Consider the following 20695-nt stretch of genomic DNA (forward strand, 5'->3'; position numbering starts at 1 on the left):
CTGGACATTCACAAATAGATAAAACAAAATATCCCACCATTTCCCGCCTATATCTCTTGAGACAATGTCACATTTGGTATGATCTGGGAAAAAATGATTAATGCTGTTGTAATGTAATCACCCCCAGCTGGTTTCTGTTTCCTTTTATAATGAATTTAAACTGCACATGAAGTCTTTAATACTGATAAAAGGAAGAAAAGCACAAAAGAGTATATTCTTTAACATTTTCCAATTGTATCAGAAAAAATAGATAATTTATATTCCTCCTTGTATGTTGTTTATTTTATTTTATTATTATTATATTACTTTGTCTCCCTTTGTTGTTTGACATTACAGTTCTATTCAGAACTTTCAGTTTAAAGCACTACCTTTGTACTAAATGTGCAGTCTTGTATTGTATGTTTATATTTGTTTTCTATATAATTATTCATTTTGGAAATGTATTGTATTTCCCGGTACCCGGTAATGTGAATGTTGCATACATGTTCTGTACATTTTAAATAAAAATCATTTTTAAAAAAAAATAAATAAAATAAAAAAAACTTCTTTTTCTGTGGGGTTTACGGTGGTTGCCATCCAAATACATAGCATTACCGCCACCTACTGGATTTTGTTATTTTCACAGTGCAAACTATTGGCTGTTCTGATTGTCCCTGAATTTCGACTGCACAACTTACAACCATGGCAATAAATGCCAAAAAATCCCCTCTGGTCCACCCAGATATTCTGATCTGCTCCATTTACTTTCTGCTGCAGCTCCCTTTGTACTCATACCATTGCATCATGTCTTATTCTCTTCACTTAGTAGCTTCAGCATATGATAGTCCCCTGCTGATTTTATTCACTTTCACTCATTTGATTCTCTGTGGACACTGTGCTGACCCTTGGTGATTTGTCCATGCTGTTATGATTGTTTTTCTGCTTTTTCTGATTTTAAAGCTCACTTTTTTGTTTGTTTGCTTTTTAAGTTTTGCATTAAATACAATAGGCTGCCTGTACTATACTGTGATCTTTTCCAACGGTGAAATGAATGACAATATTAAATTAGGCTTTTTTTTTGCCATTAAAAGTCAAGTGCTATTACACATTTAGCCTTTAGAGGTCAGAATATCACCACCATAAAGTTAAAGCCCCCTGGTGTCCTGCTCCAAGAGTGTTTAGCAGTCATAAAGCTTTATTATTATTATTATTATTACTATTATTGCACAGAAATAAGATAAGTATTGGAAATTCACCCTTGAATTTCTGTGCTTCTCTTTTGCTCTGTCCTGCTTATTATTACCCTCCACCAAATTAGTTCTGGTTCTTGAACTAATTCTGTTTAGAACTCTTTGCTGTTGGAGTGAACCAGCCTGCCTTTCCACCAGTTTTGAGAAGAACCATTGTAATCAAAGATGTGTCATTTATGGAGGGTGTTGCACAATGCTATTATTATTTTGTTCTGTTATTGCAGATATTTTCAAGCTCATTTTCTCCATTGATTTCTTACTTAACTTCTCTATTGTTGCCAGTGTTGTAGTGGAGAGTATACACAGGTGTACAGGACACAGCCTGCGTTGCTCGAAATGTCACTTGACAGAAAATAAATGGATTAATGAGAGCTCTATCGGTGTGCGGATCATCTTTTCCTTTTTTGATGCATGTTAAGTTTATGATCCAGCACCTTTTTAATATTTCTTTGGGATGTGCGTGTTATTATCTTTTTTCTGAGATTTGTACAGGATATACCCACCTCTTTTTCTGGCCATTTATAGTATACCCACCTATCAGCAAAAGAGCCACTGGAATGTATAAGAGTGTATACCCACTTCCTCCTCATTATTAATTTACCCATCTACCTAGTAGTGCAGCCACCTTATCACCTGCCACTACACTACTGATTGTTGCCCTCTCCATCCTCTTTCCAAACTGTAGAATATGATATGCCCACCGATGGTGTCATGGTTAACACTACAGGTCAAAAAAAAAACCCAAAAAACTACTACTTTTTGGTTCCAGCTAGGAACCACCGTTTTGGGTTCCGAACCAATTTATTTTTAGCTGAAATGCCCAAAAGGTTCGAAATTAGGTGCAGGAAAGTGAATGGAACCTCTTGGTGGAAAAGGATATGTGTTCTGGTCATATTATCAGTAGACGGAAAGATCACAGCTATTTCATACTGAAATCTTATATTTTCCCATTTGGGTACCATCACTTTACAAATCTAGACAGCAGGAAGAAAAGTTGAGTTGTCTTTCTTATTTTGACACATCAGACATGTTAGTCACTGCCCCCAAAAAGCAGGCAGCCATTCACATCCTCAAAAAGTAAAAGAAGTCATGAACTAAAAGGAGGCAAATGAAATTAAGGTACTGTGCTTTTGTGGGTGTGTCCGAGCTGAGTGGGCAGGCAGGCACTACAGTGGATCTACTGTCGACTGTAACAGCAGTCTGACAGACTTTTTAGATATTTTCACTCTGCAGCGTAAAGCAGACGTCATTTCCCAAAGAGATCATCCCCCTCCATTAGCTGTGGGCCATGATACACAGGAAACATTGTGTCACACAAATAGGCAATGACATTAGTAATTATTTTTTTAGCTTCTTTCAGCCCACTGTTAAGTTTATAAGTTTCTTTATTATTTACTTTATTAATCCCCCTGAGGGGAAATTCAATGTTTTCACTCTTGCTTGTCAATTACACACAGGTCCAAAAGACACACACATGCACAAACAGGACCTATACATGCACAAAGTGGAGAGATGTCAGAGTGAGGGGGCTGCCTTGGTGAGGCACCCCGAGCGGTTGGGGGGTTCGGTGCCTTGCTCAAGGGCACCTCGGCAGTGCCCAGGAGGTGAACTGGCACCTCTCCAGCCACCAGTCCACGCTCCATATTTTGGTCCGAATGGGGAATCGAACAGGCGACCCTCCAGTTCCCAACCCAAGTCCCTATGGACTGAGCTACTGCCGCCCCCACCATGCAGTTGTGCTCACAAGGCATCATAACTACAGTATGATCACAAGTGTTTTAATATTAGATGTAATATAATAAGGAAAAAAAACCCTATTGTCTGATTGAATATTTTCTGCCAAAAACAATTTCACTGAAACTTCACTTCAGACACATGATGACCGCAAGAGGACGCTGTTTAACAAAATGTGACATCATACTCGTCAAACTTCTCTTAGATGAAATCATGCTGAGGTTTACCAAACCATCAAGGACAGCAAAGCCACAAAAGAAGAAGAAAAAGAAGAAGAAAAAAATCTACACAGAAAGGTTTTAATGCTTAAGAGTCAGTCTTCAGGTAGAAATGACATGACACGGCCTCATTTCCACCAAGCAGTCCAATAGAGTTCAGTGCAGTTTGGTACACATTTTTCCCAAATTTTTGGTCACCCATCTGTTGGGGTACCTAGCACACTGATCTGGTACTAAAAGGTGGAGCTGGAAACACTGCAGTCCGTTTATTGGTCAATAGAGGACACTCTTGCTCAGGGCTGAGTTGTGGCCGGTTATGAGGCTTACTGTATGTAACCACTGCTCATATCGTGGCAAGTCTTACATATATTTGTAAACTATAACTATTAAATGAAAGGATGTTTTGCGGCCTCTCACAGCAGCTGTAGACTGAGAGGACATTAACTTTATTCACTGGGCCGACTGTTGACAACTTTTAAGGTGAAACGTTTTCTTGTAATGTTACTCAATGCATGAACTGACAAAGCGAGTCCATCAGCACACCCTAAAGAGCCTGAGAGGGACTAAATGCACAAAGCTGCTATTTTTAAATATCCCATCGAGACAGACTCTCACTGCAGCCTGTTCTATTTTGTTGAAATGTCAGCGTGCAACGCCGTTCTATGTACAATAAACAAGCTGCAGACTTCCATCTGTCACTGGTGATGAAAAAATACAGTGGGTGCTGCATCCTGCCCATATTTAAGAGTACTGTCTGTGGTGGAAATGCCAAACTGAAAGTACTCACGTGACCTGACCAAGCAGGAATGTCTGGGGCTGAAAAAGGAAGCCAACATGCAAGTGCCAAAACTGCAGTTTTTCTCATGTCCACTTGAGGCTGGCAGCCAATCCCCATAGACCCCCATGTTAAAATGCCCAACTTAACAGCAGAAATAAACATGTTTACAGCCTGGTACAAAAAACAGTCTTGGTCTCTATAGCTGATTTCAACATTTGTGACAAATGTACAGGGCTTTTATACAACTTACCCCTTTGCATTTTAGAACACTGTCTGTCGATAGTGTCTTCGCCTTCTCAGTCAGATCCACCCATCACTCCTCCACAGCTCCAGTCTCTTGCCCAAATACAGTCACTCCTGGCTTCAAAAAAACAAGATGGCGACGGCCAAGATGCCAAATTCGAGGCTTCAAAACAGGAGTCCATGAACCAATGGGCAACATCACAGTAGCTATGTCCATTATTTTTACAGACACTAGAACTTAATTTTGTAACAGTGTCTGAGATATGGGACATTATTTCTTCAAAAACTAATGTATTTCTACATGTCAAATGCAGCTTTAATGTATGTCACCATGCATTCTAATGCTTATTGTTTTCTTAATGTAACTGTCAAAACTGCACTAATCAATTTTTGTGGTGACTTGAGAGCAAAAGATAAAAGCCACAACCTTGACACATTATCAGCCTCTCAAGTTTTTACCGCTTACATGTTAGCAAACAGTTGCCTACTTACACATCCATCAGAGCAATAGCATATACTTAAAATCATTAATTTATTTCTGGTCATTCTTTTAGTTTTCTCAGTTTTGAGTAAGCTCAACTAATTCCTGAATAAAGTATGTGTTACAGGTCCCAAGGCTAGTACCACAGTAACAAATGATTTGGGTTCAATGCCTTTCAGCTCCTTGAAAAACACAGATGAAATGTCCGCAGAAATGAAGACACGAACCATACTCTCTAATTTCTGAACTTTGCCTAGTGCAATAATGTGTCGTTGTTTCAATGTCCATTGTTTTGGTTCAATGTCCTTGTTTCCGTTCCAGGTGCATTGTTATGGTTTCTCTTCTTTTCTAACTCTTTCACACTTTCACAGTTTGAAAACACTTTAAACCAAATGAACATTATTTGTTCAGGTGCATTGTTTCAGCATGTGCAAATAAATAATAATAATAATAATAATAATAATAATATAATAATACATTTTATTTGAAAGCGCCTTTCAGGACACCCAAGATCACTGTACAGAAAATATAAAAACAAAGATATAAAATACAAGATAAAAGACAACAAACAATAAAAAGGGAGGGGGGACCGTGTGAAGCAGTTTAGAGAGAGTAAGCAAGTCTGAACAGATGAGATTTGAGTTTAGATTTGAAGATGGGCAGGGTGGCAGAGTTACGGAGGTCAGGTGGCAGTGAGTTCCAGAGTTGGGGAGCAGAGCGGCTGAAAGCTCTGCTCCCCATAGAACTAAGGCGGGCAGCGGGTACAGTGAGATGGAGGGAGGAGGAAGATCTGAGGGCACGGGATGGGGTGACAACGTGCAGGAGGTCAGAGAGGTAAGGAGGGGCGAGGTTATGGATAGACTTGTAGGTGTACAGTAGGATTTTGTAGGTGATTCTTTGATTAACCGGGAGCCAGTGGAGTTGCTGAAGGACAGGGGTGATGTGGTGGGAAGAGGGGGTTTTGGTGATGATCCGGGCAGCAGAGTTCTGAACCAGCTGAAGTTTATGGAGGGACTTTTGAGGGAGGCCGAAGAGGAGTGAATTACAATAGTCAAGGCGGGAGGTTACAAGGCTATGGACGAGGATAGCGGTGGTGTGGGGGGTGAGGGAGGGGCGGAGACGATTGATGGAGCGCAAGTGGAAATAAGCAGACCAGGTGATTCTATTAATGTGAGATTGAAAGGATAGTGTACTGTCGAGGATGACACCCAGACTCTTAACCTGAGGGGAGGGGGAGACTAAGGAGCTGTCGATGGGGAGAGAGAAGGTGTCAACTTTAGATAGGGTGGATTTGGTGCCAATGAGTAGGAATTCAGTTTTATTGCTGTTTAATTTTAGAAAGTTAGAGGTGAACCATGATTTTATTTCAGAAAGACAGGATGTGAGGGAGGGGGGTGGGAGTGTGGAGTTAGGTTTGCAAGAGAGGTAGAGCTGGGTGTCATCCGCGAAGCAGTGGAAATTAATGTTAAATTTGCGGAAGATATGGCCGAGGGGGTGGAGGTAGGTTATGAAGAGGAGGGGCCCCAGGACAGAGCCCTGGGGCACACCTGTGGTGACTGGGGAAGGGTCAGAGGAGAAAGATTTAAGCTGTATGAACTGAGCGCGGTCTGTGAGATAAGAATGGAACCAGTGAAGGGGGGTGTGGGTGATGCCAATTGAGGAGAGTCTGCTGAGGAGGATGGGGTGTGAGATGGTGTCAAAGGCCGCACTCAGGTCGAGGAGGATGAGAATGGAGAGTGAACCGGTGTCAGCTGCAGTGAGGAGATCATTGGTGATTTTGATAAGTGCAGTTTCAGTGCTGTGACGTGGACGGAAACCAGACTGGAAGGGTTCATACAGACTGTTTAGAGTGAGATGTGCGTGAAGTTGGGAGGAGACTATTTTTTCAAGAATTTTGGAGATGAAAGGTAAGTTGGAAATAGGGCGGAGATTATTGAAGTCGTTGGGATCTGAACCAGGTCTTTTCAGGATTGGGGTGACAGCAGCAGTTTTGAAAGCTGAAGGGACAATACCGGTGGACAGTGAAGAGTGGATAATGGCGGAAATGAGGGGAAGCAGAGAGGAGAGGCAGGATTTGACCAAGGTTGTGGGCATAGGGTCCAGCAGGCATGTGGAGGGCTTAGATTTGCGGATGAGGTCGGATATTTCAGAGGCATTTGGGAGTTGAAAGGAGGAAAAAGGCTGACTGTAGAGGAAGGGTTCAGGTGTGGAGAGAGGAGGAGGGTGTGAACAGAGGTGCTGATGAATGGAGTTGATTTTATCATTAAAGAATAACATCAAGGAGTTACAGGTGTCAGTAGAGTACAGGTGGGGGGCTAAGGAGTGGGGAGGCTGGAGGAGTGAAAAGAGTGATTTGGTATTTCCTTCGTTGGATGTAATGAGACCGGAGTAATAAGCAGATTTACTGTGTGCAATGGAGTCTTTGTAATAAAGAATGTGGGTTTTGTACATGTTTTTGTGTATTGTGAGTCCAGTTTTTTTATAGAGCCGTTCCAGTTGGCGTCCTTTAGTTTTCAGTGTCCGGAGTTCAGGGGTGTACCAAGGTGCAGATGATGAAAAGGAAACAGTCCGAGTTTTCAGTGGGGCAAGAGAGTTGAGGATGTTGTTTAAACCATTGTTGTAGAGCGCTGTAAGATCATCAGGGTTGGAAAGAAAATCCGGGATTGAAATACTGTCAATTTTGGAGCAGAGTGTGTCAACATTAATGTCCTTTAAATTCCTGAATGAGATGAGACGTGGAGGTTTGATTGCAGAGAGGCAGAGTGCAACACTGAATGTGAGGAGAAAATGGTCCGTTATGGGAAGTTCGTCGGGGGTGCAGTTGGAGGGGGTGAGGCCAGAGCAGCAGAGTAAATCCAGAGTATGTCCTTTGGTATGTGTCGGAAAGTCAATGTACTGATGGAGTCCAAAACTGTCAAGGCATGATAAAAAGTCTCTGGTGAGGGGCAGATTTTTATTGTCAATGTGTATGTTGAAATCTCCCAGAAGTATTATGTTAGGTGACAGAGTGGAAAGTTGTGTAAGAAGAGTGGCAAAGTCAGTTAAAAAGTCAGTGTGGGGCTTAGGGGGTCGATAAATAGTGGCAACGACAGTGGGAGAGGGTCCAGGCAGCATAAACACAGTGCATTCAAATGAACTGAATGCAGAGACTGACACAGGCAGGACTTTCCACTTCTCACGGTGAATTACCGCGAGACCTCCGCCGCGACCGTTGCCACGGGGATGGCAGATGTAAACAAATCTAGCAGGTGTGGATTCATTAAGCAGAGAAAAGTCATTTGGCTTTTGCCACGTTTCAGTTAAATAAAGAAAATCAAGCTTATGGCCAGTGAGGAGATCCTGAAGGAGATGGCCCTTGCTCGTAAGAGAGCGGATGTTGAGCAGACCGAAGCGAACAGTGGTGTTGTCATGCTTGATGGTAGCATTAGCATTAGCCGACCTAACCAGGCTAGCTAATCCACGGCTATCCGCAACCCTGCTGGAATTTCTGAGAGGACGACGAGTAGTGGACCAGAAGGATTTTATTGCTGTGGAGGAGTTGTCATGATTGAAGCTCCTGCGAGACCCACGATGGATGTATCTCTGGCGGGGGAGGAGAGCGATGTCCGGGTGGTGGTGCAGTACCGGCGGCAGCGGTGAAGGCACGGGCAGATGCCAGCGGATCCAGAGAAGCTCTGCAGCTGTATACCGGAGCGGTTCTGCCATCGGGTGGTGGCAAAACAACAGGAAAGTCCAGATAAGAGCAGACCAGATGAGAGGCTTGCTGGCCCACATCGTGTCTGTGGCCAGGTGCTAACTTCCAGCAGGTAGGCTAGTGTTGGCTAGCAAGCACCTAGAAACACAGGAGTGGTAGCTGGATTGGTAGTCAAACGCAGGTAGACGCTTCAACTCCCACAAAGTGCTATCACAATAGTCCACTCAGGCCACATTGAGGCCATAAAACCATAAAAACACGTAAAGATTACCGGAGAGCAGCGGCAGCCAGTCGCGCCAGCGTTCACTCAACCGAAAAATAAACTATACTACACAAAATACAACTTTCATGTGCAGTGGGACCACTGCACTCTTTTTTTCTCACAGTTTCTCATTCGACTGCTCCATTATTGCCTTCTCCATCCTCTCTTCCCATCCTGTAGAATATGACGCGTCCACTGATGTTGCATTTCAGGTCAAGGAAAACCTGCTTTTTTTTTTTTTTTTGTGGTTCCAGCTGAGAACCAACTTTTCGGGTTCTTAGAGGACCTTCTGTTGTTTTTCAGCCAGTTTTCTAGCCTGTGCTGCCATTTTCATTCCCTCTACAGCCTATACTAATACATATCTCCGCATCATTATTTCAATTTTATTCAATTTTCAATTTTATTTATAAAGCCCAATATCACAAATCACAATTTGCCTCACAGGGCTTTACAGCATACGACATCCCTCTGTCCTTATGACCCTCGCAGCGGATAAGGAAAAACTCCCCCCAAAAAAAACCCTTTAACGGGGAAAAAAAACGGTAGAAACCTCAGGAAGAGCAACTGAGGAGGGATCCCTCTTCCAGGACGGACAGACGTGCAATAGATGTTGTACAGAACAGATCAGCATAACAAATTAACAGTAATCCACATGACACAATGAGACAGAGAAAGAGAGAGAGAGAGAGATGCAGGTAATGACAGTAGCTTACAACAACATTATTGAAAGTAATAATATTATAGTTATAGTTCTGGCTACTGTGGTACAATATGTTGAAAGTATGTATTAATATCTGGCAGTATACAAGTGTGACAATAGTCATATGTGTATAATAACAGTAGAAGTATGACTAATGACTAATGATGGCAGCAGCAGCAGGAGGCATCTGGCAGGACCACGACAGCAGCACAACCACACACGTCACGCTGTCCAGGCACCGCTGCGATATGAGTTAATCTGAGAGACAGTGGAGCACAAAGGCTCCGGAGAAGAAGCCGAGTTAGTGACATCCAGAATGGCCAAGTTAGCAAGATGCAGTAATAGAATACGAGAGAGAGAGAGAGAGAGAGAGAGAAGGAGAGAAGGTGCCCGGTGTATTATAGGGGGTCCTCCGGCAGACTAGGCCTAAGTCAGCCTAACTAGGGGCTGGTACTGGGCAAGCCTGAGCCAGCCCTAACTATAAGCTTTATCAAAGAGGAAAGTCTTAAGTCTAGTCTTAAATGTGAAGACGGTGTCTGCCTCCCGGACCGTAACAGGAAGATGATTCCACAGGAGAGGAGCCTGATAGCTGAAGGCTCTGGCTCCTGATCTACTTTTGGAGACTTTAGGGACCACAAGTAACCCTGCATTCTCAGAGCACAGTGTTCTGGTGGGATAATAAGGCACGATGAGCTCTCTATGATATGACGGAGCTTGACCATTGAGAGCTTTATAAGTTAACAGTAGGATTTTAAATTCAATTCTGGATTTTACAGGGAGCCAGTGCAGAGAAGCTAAAACAGGAGAAATATGATCTCGTTTCTTAGTTCCTGTTAGTACACATGCTGCTGTATTCTGAATTAGCTGGAGAGTTTTTAAGGACTTACTAGAGCTACCTGATAATAGAGAGTTACAGTAATCCAGCCTTGAGGTAACAAAAGCGTGGACCAATTTTTCTGCATCTTTTTGGGTCAGGATAGGCCTAATTTTCGCAATATTACGCAAATGAAAAAATGCAGTCCATGAGGTTTGTTTTAAATGAGAATTAAAAGACAAATCTTGATCAAATATTACTCCGAGGTTTCTTACGGTAGTGCTAGAGGCCAGAGCAATGCCATCTAGAGAAACTATGTCATCAGATAAAGAGTCTCTGAGTTGTTTGGGGCCAAGAACAATAACTTCAGTTTTGTCTGAATTTAACATCAGGAAATTGGTGCTCATCCAGGTTTTTATGTCTTTAAGGCAGTTATGGAGTTTAGTTAATTGATTACTTTCTTCTGGCTTCATCGATAAATACAACTGTGTATCATCCGCATAACAATGGAAATTTATAGAGTGATTTCTAATGATGTTACGTAAAGGAAGCATATATAGAGTAAATAGGATTGGTCCGAGCACAGAACCTTGCGGAACTCCAAAACAAACTTTGGTACGTAAGGACGATTCATTATGAACGTGAACAAACTGAAAACGATCAGATAAATAAATAAATCAAATCAAAATCAAATAAATTTCTGGCCTACATGACTCAAGTAGTATTTTAATAAGCCCAACTATCAGTAACTATTTTATTATTATTTTTTAGTTGGCAGTAAGCATCTACTTATCAACTCCCTGATCATATCAGAATGGACCATTTTTTTCATAGCAATGGTGGATCTTGAGGCTTCTCAATAGTTCCTGGAAGTAAGCAGCACATGCTGGCAGCACAATGGAGTTACAGCAGAAAAGACCGGTTGTGACGGACTTTTAACGGGTAAGACATCTAAAAATTCAAATTTTATATTATCAGCACATCTTAACTACATTAACATGTGCATTAAATCCAGTGTTGTGTGTAACGCGTTACAGTAATGTAACTACTTTTATTGGGTAAAAAGTAGTGTGACGCGTTACTACTGAAAATATGGTAACGGAACGTAGTTACTTTGTCAGTTGGGCTCAACGTTACTTTTCCCGGGGACAGATTTGACGGTGACACTGCCTGTCTGCCTCAGCTGCGCACTAGGCAGGAACTGTGACAGTTGCCATGTCAACAGTACAGACAGGAGCGCCAAAATCAAGAATCGTATGAGGAATATGGAAGATACACACGCCTCTTCAGATTATTTTAACGGTTTGCCAACCGAAGACAGGTTATCTTATTGTAATAAGCTAACAATTAGCAACGGAGTCAGGTTTCCTGACCCGTACTTAATGTCGGGTCAGTGGGTCACCGACCCAACGAAATGGCCTAAGCTACAGTGGCCGGACATTTTTTTATATCTTGTGGAGAAACCCAGCGTTTATACGCATGAAAAACCTCAAGGCATATAAATCCCTTGATGTGTAAAATTTTGTACTTTGCGGTCATGTCCAAGATATTGAATACCGGGATTTATCTGATGGTTTTTGTGCTATACGGACCGAAGTACTGCCGAGCCAGCGACAAGGACACAAAACAGTAATGTTAACTAATGTACAAGACCTGGGCGATTCTGAACAAGACGACTATATACTGACAGCGAACTGCACTTGTATGGCTGGGTAAGTGTTGTTTAATGTAACGTTAACCTCGCTAGTCAGACCTCAGACATGGGCAACATACGACCCCGGAACCTCAAAGGAAATCAAAACGACCCCCAAAACATCAATAAAATGCAGCATTGTGTTAACAGAAACAGAACAATCATAACCTGCCTACCTTCCTGGCGCTGTGTGAACGGCAGCCTGTTGCAGCAGCTCCTATTTTGTGTATTTTAAATTGCTGCTGTGACATTGAAATTTCCCCCCGAGGGGTTAATAAAGTACCTACCATACTATACCAGAAGAGAAAATGAATTAATTTATTCGTGCAGGTCTGTAGCTTACTGCAAAGTATGAGTCTATTACACAAACACAGTCTCACAGTTACACACGTAATAACAGAACAGAAAATGATTTATTCATGAATATGACGCTATTTGTTCAAAGATAGTGTCTGTGAATATTAATATTTTCCTCATTCAGTGATGCAGCAGGTCTGGCAAATAGGCTATTAGTAGTAGTAATCTGTCATGTAACAAATTCATGTAGCCTAGTTAACACAAATTAACTCTCACTCTTTAATCTTTATTTTATCACCAAAGTGGTAAATACCAGTGGGAAACTCGGATTTTTCACATTTAGGAAATGAGATGGGGTTCTACCCAAAGTCAAGCACCATAAAAGTAATGTAAAAGTAACGAGTAACATAAAAAGTTACTTTTCACAGAGGTTAACTAAGTAAAGTAAGGGATTACTTTTTTTAAGAAGTAACGAGTAACGAGCAAACACTACTTTTTAAAAGTAACTTCCCCAACACTGATTAAATCGTGTTAGTGGATTGTCCCCCACTAAATTAGTATATTTATGGAATGCTCGGCTCTCTATCTCTCTAGGCAGATAGGCTAGGGCACTTTACATACTGTACATACCATACATATGATGTTAACTTTGAACAGCCTATTAGTTTTAAATTTTCTTCTCTTAAAACCATTTTATCTAACTTTGGAAAGTTAGAGGAAAAGTGCTTTCAGTCCTGATTTTTTATGAGCCAGTATGATTTAGATATTAGCTCAGTTAAATATGACATTGCTGCCTGATATGACTGAGCTTCTCAGTGGTGGATAGAAGGTGCTAATGCAGTTTTTGAAAATGATAACCTTACATAGATTTTGTTGTTGTAGTCTGTAGTGAGTCTCAGGTTACTCCTGCTGACTTAAGCCAAAATATTTTTTTTTCTCATCTACTTGTCAGTTGAGAAATTGTACATGTTTACAGTACCTCTTGCTAAATGACTGAAACATCCCCACACAGCACCATGGTGGAGACTATATATGAGAGGACAACATGGAAGGAAGGGCACAGACAAACTCCTTGACATCCTAGTCACATTTCTGAGTTTATTAGAGATTAATTGATTGCAGTAAAAGACAAAGATACATAAAATATATATGTCTATAAACTGCAGCTGCTGCTCAGTGACCCATTGTGCTGTCACTTGACAGTCATTGGTAGTCACCTGTTGGTCTCCTCCTCTTTTGAGGCAAGGCGGGTCTCTCAGTTTAGACATTACTTTATTTCGGAGGAAACTTAATGAACTTTATTTTGCAAGATTACTTTAACATGTTACGCGCGATAGACACATACTCTTCCCATTATGGTAAAAAAAATCGGCTCTTACCATCAAATTAGATTTAATATGATTATTATACCGCATATATCAGCGGAACACAAGTATAAAGGTTTTGTGCACAAACACTACAAACTAGTCTGCAGTTACATTAACATACTAAATGAGAAAGCACATATAAAGACAAGTTGATTAATCAATGTAACTATCTCTTAACTTGAACTATAATATGGGATTCCTATGGGAATCTTTCTTAACTATCGCCACAGGATGGCAGTATGACTCCATGTTAAATGAGGGATTAAACACATGAAATTATAACTAACTCATACTATGACTTACGGAAGTGGGACTAACATCATTTAGCTAACAAACAGGGATTATGCACAGTTACAATGTTAGAACAGGGATAAAATATATAGTTTACTTTCAAGAGACATTTCAAGTTGGTTAACAAAATAACCTTAGTCTCTACTCAGGAATTTATCCTGAATTTATGGCTCACACCTGGTTTTCTTATCTCACCTTCACCCGGGTGAGAGTAAGATAGAGCTGGGGTGACTCCCATAGATGTGTTGTATAACAGATAGAGGGACAGAAGTGTGGAGAGACAAAAGGAAGAGAGGATAGTAGTATATAGGGACCAGCTTTGCGCGTGCATGTGAAATGCGCGTGCGCGTGAGACGTGCGTGCACGTGAAATCCTGCTCTCATTGGTTAAACATAGCGCCTCCTTCTGGGGGGGCTGGTTTCCAATGAAACCCTAACTATTGGCTAATCAAAAGCCCCTCCTTGCGCCCCTGCACCGGAAAAATGTCGACAGGTGTTGATTCATCACCTCGCCGGAAAGTAGCGACAAGTGTTGATTCAACACCTCACCTAGCCCAGACCACTGCGCATGGCGCCGGGATGTCCGAGATCAGAGGAATTAAGAATGCACGGATGTTTTTACAACGACCCCCCTGCTGTGCAGCATCTGTTCGGTGTAATAAATGTTCAGACATGTCCGGGCAAAACACGAGAAGAAAGTACAGTAGCCAATCATACAGCAAGGCTAGACCAACAACCAATCAGGGTTTTATGATGTGTGTCGTGTTTGTTTATTGTTTTACCCAAATGTATAAAAATCCCAGTGAAACAAGCAGAGGATCTTTTTTAAAAAAAAGTCTAGGTTGCGTGAAACACAGCGGACCCTTTTCTACAGCTTTTACTGCGGACAATGGCTTCAATTAACGGTAAGCGTGCCTAAACTATATTGGATAACATTGCTCTCTAGATACTTAATTTTTCTCAGAAAAAAACATTCTAAAAACAACAACTACAAAAAAAAAAAAATTTCTCATTAGGTCCAGCTGCTGACGATTCCGGAGTTGAAAACCGTGCCCCTGCACCCCGCTGCAGCAGCCGTAAGTTAACATATCATTTCGTAGTGTGCGTGCGTGTGTGTGTGTGATAGTGTGTGTTTACTTATTTTCATTATTACTGTTATTAAATTCTAAATCTAACGAATGTATTTTCGTTTTAAATCTTGATCTAATGAATGTATTTTATTATTATTATTTTAAAGAGTGTGTTACTAAGCTAAATAAATGGTATTACTTTCCAGCTGCAGCACAAAGACGCTCACTTTCATTGAAAAGGCGCAGAACAGACCCTCCAGCCTCTGCTGCTAGAGATTTTATACCGTAAGACTGTTTTATTTTTATATTTTATTTATCATTAATGGGGGAATGCTTGCGGCATCGTTGCAAACATCTGTTTTACCTCCTCTTTCTCCACAGTGCACAGCGCAGGCCACTGAGACCCCTCCATCAGTTTTCTAGCGGGTTTAACACGTAAGACACAATGTTTTAACGCTACTTTATATGAATATTATGTTAATATGTGTCGGATACAGAATACTGCTAACATATCGTTTTGTTTGTTTTTTTGTTTTTTTTTCCATAACAGTGCCTGGGCGATTCACCAGGACTACCCGGCTGAAAATTTCCAGAGGGTTACACCGTCAGGACAAGGATTTCTCACGTAAGACACGTCGTTATTTATTAATAATAATAATAATAATAATACTAATAATAATAATAATAGCAGCCTAATAATGATAATAATATTAATAATAATGATAACGTTAATGTTGTTGTTTTTTTAATAAACAGTGCTCAACCGCCTGAGCTGACGGCCACGCAAGAAACAAGCGCCGCGGTAGCTGCGTTACTGGTTGTCCAGGGATTATCTGCGGGTGAAGCGGGGAGCGCACTAGGATCGGGCGGTGTAGAATCGGCTCCAACGGCTGTTGAGGAGTGCTTCAACGGCACATTCGAGGAGGTCGGGGAGTCTGTGAACTCGTTTCCTAACGGTCGAGAGGAAGTCGGCGGAACAGCGGACGCCCAGCAGCGTGAGAGGGCATCGATCAGTGAGGAACACGGACCATCTCCTCCTCCTCCTCCGCACCGGCGGCTATTTAATGAGGGAATATCTACAGAGGCTTTGTGGAGTCAGCAGGAGTCGCTCTTCCCACCACAGAACACCAGCCTACAACATCAGCACGAAGTAAGCAAAGATCTATTTTCTACGAGTACACCTGTGAAGGCTGGCGTTGCTGATACTGGTGCTGCTTCTGCTCCATGGCGGGGAGAGGTGTGTGTGTGGGAATCTCCCACAATCCCCACATTATTAAGAGGTGCTGACTATATTCCAGATTTTGATGATCTGTTAGACAGTACTGGTGATTACAGACACAGTAACTTACCCGACTTACTGACATTATCACCTATACCCGCTTCATATCCTCCTCCCAGTGTTTTTGCTGACGTTGTTGTTGAAAACGGTGAGGAGGAGAGCATAGCATTTATTGATGCACATCCAGGCCAGGCCTCCAGCCCGCCTCAGCCTAACCCTTTTCCCCTGCCTCCTCCAGTAGGTGTTGTTGTTGATGTTGATGAGAGTGTAGTGTTTGTTGATGCGTATCCAAGCCATCCCTCCAGCCCTCCTCGGCCTATCCCTCACCCCCTGCCTCATCCAGTAGGTGTAGGTGTAGTTGTTGATGCTGATGTTGAGAGTGTATTGAGCCATACGTCCCCGCCCTCCACCCAGCAGCCGCCTACCCCTCCTCAGCCTATTACCGACCCTGTCTCACCCTCTGATTCTCCCACCCCAGTGGCTGTTCTAGCAAGAGAGAACGCATTGCTCAAAATCAGGTGCAGGCATCAGGCTAGGCTAATCAGGCGCGAACAGCGTCAGAAAAGATTTGCCGAGACGCGATACCTCCTCCTGGCAAGCGAGCGGCGAAACCTGATTAGGAACACTAAAACTAACGAGCGACGCTACAGAGCCCTTAATACACAGATACATTTGCTTAAACAGAGCATTGGCACCTTAATTGAATTACAGCACACAATCACAACATCAATAAATAACCTAGTAGACGCACTGTATAGAAAAACAGGAGCACATTGTTAAGTAAACGTAGATAATGGCACCACCGAGGAAAATGTTAAAAATGAATGAGCACCCAGGTCGGGATGGTCGTTATGACACAGATGACGAAAGCACACATTTTACTGATAATGTCGATTCGTCCCAGTGCACTACAGAGGGGCGTGCTTTGACAGGTACAGTTAGGGAACGCGTTTTAACACCCTCTGGACCAGATGTACTGGCTAGCCACAGCAGTGTTATGCGCTGGTCCAGATACATTATAAAAAGAATGCGGGGGATAGAGAAGAGAACAGCACTGTTTTTAAGAGACAGAATTTTATGCCCATCATCATCAGCGTCATCACCATCACTCGCTTGTGGTTCAGGTTCTGGTGTTGCTGCTACTCCCGCTACATCTAATGCTGATGTTATTGTAGAAATCGGTGTTAATAATAACAACAACAGTGACAACGATAATATAGCATCACCATGCCGCTGCTGTCAGTTCTGGGACTGTGAGTGTCTCTCGTGTGAATGTGTGCGTGATAATGGAGCCTCTGCTGAGCATGCTGCTATCAGTTCTGGGGCCGTGAGTGTCTCTGGTGTGAATGTGTGTGATCGCGGGGTCTCTGCTGAGCATGCTGCTGTCGGTTCTGGGACCGTGAGTGTCTCTGGTGTGAATGTGTGTGATCGCGGGGTCTGTGCTGAACATGCTGCTGTCGGTTCTGTGAGTAACTCTATGGTCTGTCAACACGGCGCAGGAAATCCGGTAGAAGGAACACCTGCTGTTCCATCTACCAGTACAGGCGGTGCACAGTTGCGTGTCCGTGACATACCTAGATTCAACGCTGCCGAATTTCGCCAGAGGGTCGATTTCAGAGACGTTAGTCTTGATAATATCACCCAGGCAATTGACAGTGTTAGAGAGGTTGTCAGGCGTGATTGGTGCAGCCTTAGGACTCTCCTGCAGGTAGTGTATTAAATGTGGTTTTGAGAGGACCATCTCTAGCCAGCGATGTGCAAGCTGTTTTAAGCTCTGACAACGCATATAACACTGACGAGTTTTTGGAGGTGATCTCTCAAGTTGTGCAGAGTAATGACACGCTGACAGATGATGATCTGGAGTTTGTTGTGACCGTGGCACGTGGTAGTAGTGGTGGTGGTTCTAGACTGAGGCTAGGAAGCGTCCCTTATGATGAAATTTTATCTAAGAAGGGAAGGCACCTGTATAACCCTGAAAACGACGGGTCTCAGAACAGTCTTTGTTTCTCTCTTTGTCTCGCCCATTTTGTTAATGAAAGCTTGTCTGCCACTGATAAAATGCAGTATGCTAAACAACTGCACAGCGCCGTAGGATTTGATGAAACCCACAAGGTGTCGCTCTCTGATATCACAAAATTTGAACATCACTTAAACATAAAAATCGTAGTATTCCACCATGGTTCAGGGCGTAAACACCTACAGTGTTACAAAACCCATGACGCTGTACACGCCAGCACTGTGTGGATGTACCTCCACAATGACCATTATTACCTGATTGTAAATAAAACCGGTTTCTTTGGCGGGACCTATGTGTGTGACTACTGTTACGGTTCATACACAGAACCGTTTAAGCACGTTGTAAATACCTCTGCAATGTTTGTTATACACAGTGTCACATGCACACAGGGGCCACTGTAAAATGTACAGAGTGTAAACGAATCTGCAAGTCCAGACACTGCTATAATCAGCATAAACACCCTCACTCTAAACACGACGCAGCGCCGTGTGACAAAGTGAAATATTGTGAAGAGTGTGGTAAAACCTACAATGCGGCAAGAACGCAGCATAAATGCAAGCCACCAAAGTGTACACACTGCGGCGAGGGCCTAAATGAGAGCGATGCTGTACACCAATGTTTTATCCAGCCGCTGAAAAAACAAAACCCACACACAAAATACATATTTTTTGATTTTGAGACACGTTATCACGAGGGCAAGCACGAAGCAAACTTTGTGTGTGCTATGGACACAGAGGGAAACAAATTTTGTTTCAACACCCTGAAATGCGTTGACACGTTTGTTAAACGGTACCGGCAGCCAAAATATAAGGGGTACACATTTATTGCACGCAACGCCTCTGGGTTTGATAATTACATACTGCTGGAATATTTTGTGCAACAGGGATCCCTCCCACAGTAACCATGCGTGGCAGTAGGGTCATCCTGATGTATGACAAGGCGTTCCAGCAACGCTGATCGATTCTTTCAGCTTTCTACCCATGCGTTTATCCAGGACACCGCTGCCATGGGTTTTGAGGACATGGAGAAGGGGTATTTTCCGCACAAGTTCAACACCAGGGCTTAACGAGTACTATGTGGGGAAATACCCCGACCCCTCTTATTACGGGTACAACACCATGTCTGACAGCGACAAGCATAGGTTCATGATCTGGTATGACACCGTCCGTGAGAAAACCTTTGATTTCCAGACAGAAATTCGCCACTACTGTGTTAATGATGTAGAAGTGCTTCGCAAGGCCTGTCTAATTTATCGTGAGACATTTATCAGGTGCACAGACCTCGACCCGCTCGCGCTCATGACACTGGCGCCGAGTTGCATGGGCGTTTTCAAAACGCGCTTACCCAAAGACACCCTTGCCCTCACGTATGAAGGCGCATACACACGGCAGAATAAAACCTATTCTGAGGTGTCTATGCAGTGGCTGGAATACGTGGCCAGGGTAGAAGGCTCCGAGATTAGACATGCTTTGAACCACGGTGAGCAACAATTTGGGCAGTTTTTTGTGGATGGGTATAGTAGGGCCACAAACACATGCTACGAGTTTGCGGGATGCTTTTTTCACGGATGTGTCAAGTGTTGCGTCCAGACCGAAGTGAATCCTGTCACCAAAAAACCCTATGGCAGTCTGTACCACTCATTCTGTGAAAAAATATCAGCGTTGAAAAGTGTGCATGGTCTGCGTGAGGTGGTGATGTGGGAATGTGAGTGGGACGCGCTAAAACGTTCAGACCCATCTGTTCAGGCGCACCTCAACACTTACAGGCTCAAAGAACGCCTCGACCCACGACAAGCCCTTTTTGGAGGGCGTACAAACGCCATCAAGATGTACCACAAGGCTGATAACGCAGATGAAAAAATAAGATACTACGATTTCACAAGCCTGTATCCTACTGTACAGTCAAAAACAATACCGGTTGGACACCCTCAAATTATCCACCGAGATTTTGGTCCGTAGAAAACTATTTCGGGTTTGTAAAGTGTACCGTGCTTCCTCCCAGAGGTCTGTACCACCGCACTGCCCTACAGGTGTCACAAAAGGCTCATGTTTCCGTTGTGTGGCAGGTGTGCTGCGGAGTTAAACCAGACCAGTGTCTGTGCGTATACTGACGCCGAGCGACAGCTGTCAGGTGTGTGGGTCTTGTTTGAACTTCAGAAAGCTGTCGAGAAGGGGTACCAGATTGTCTGCATTGATGAAGTGTGGCATTTCCCAAACAAGACAGACACCTTGTTCAAGGAATATGTCAAGACGTTTTTGAAGTGTAAGCAGGAGGCGTCAGGCTATCGGGCATGTCATTACTCCTGCAGAGAAAGCCCAGTACATACGTGACTACCATGAAAAGGAGGATTTTACTCGATGCTGACAAAATCTGTGTCAACAAGGCGGTCAGGAATTGTAACAAGCTTCTCCTGAACTCATTGTGGGGCAGATTCAGCATGCGGAGTAACATGCCCTCCTGCGAGTTAATTACAGAACCGGAGAGATTCACGCAGCTCATGTTCAGCGACCATTATGACGTGCGTCAGTT

General features: G+C 42.9%; 1 protein-coding gene across 2 annotated transcripts in view; it reads left to right on the plus strand.

Annotated features, from left to right (window-relative positions):
• LOC125887559 (general transcription factor II-I repeat domain-containing protein 2-like) overlaps positions 1–20695 on the plus strand; it is a 476753-nt gene that overhangs the window by 199315 nt on the left and 256743 nt on the right. Inside the window, exon 2 of one of the 2 annotated variants that reach the window (XM_049574503.1) lies at positions 9726–10270. The gene's annotated coding sequence lies outside the window, so the exon portion shown is untranslated. Of the gene's footprint in view, positions 1–9725; positions 11613–20695 lie in introns of those variants that run through there. The other variant, XM_049574502.1, reaches the window with a different exon arrangement.

Source organism: Epinephelus fuscoguttatus, linkage group LG4, assembly GCF_011397635.1.
Source record: "Epinephelus fuscoguttatus linkage group LG4, E.fuscoguttatus.final_Chr_v1".
Taxonomy (NCBI): Eukaryota; Metazoa; Chordata; class Actinopteri; order Perciformes; family Serranidae; genus Epinephelus; species Epinephelus fuscoguttatus.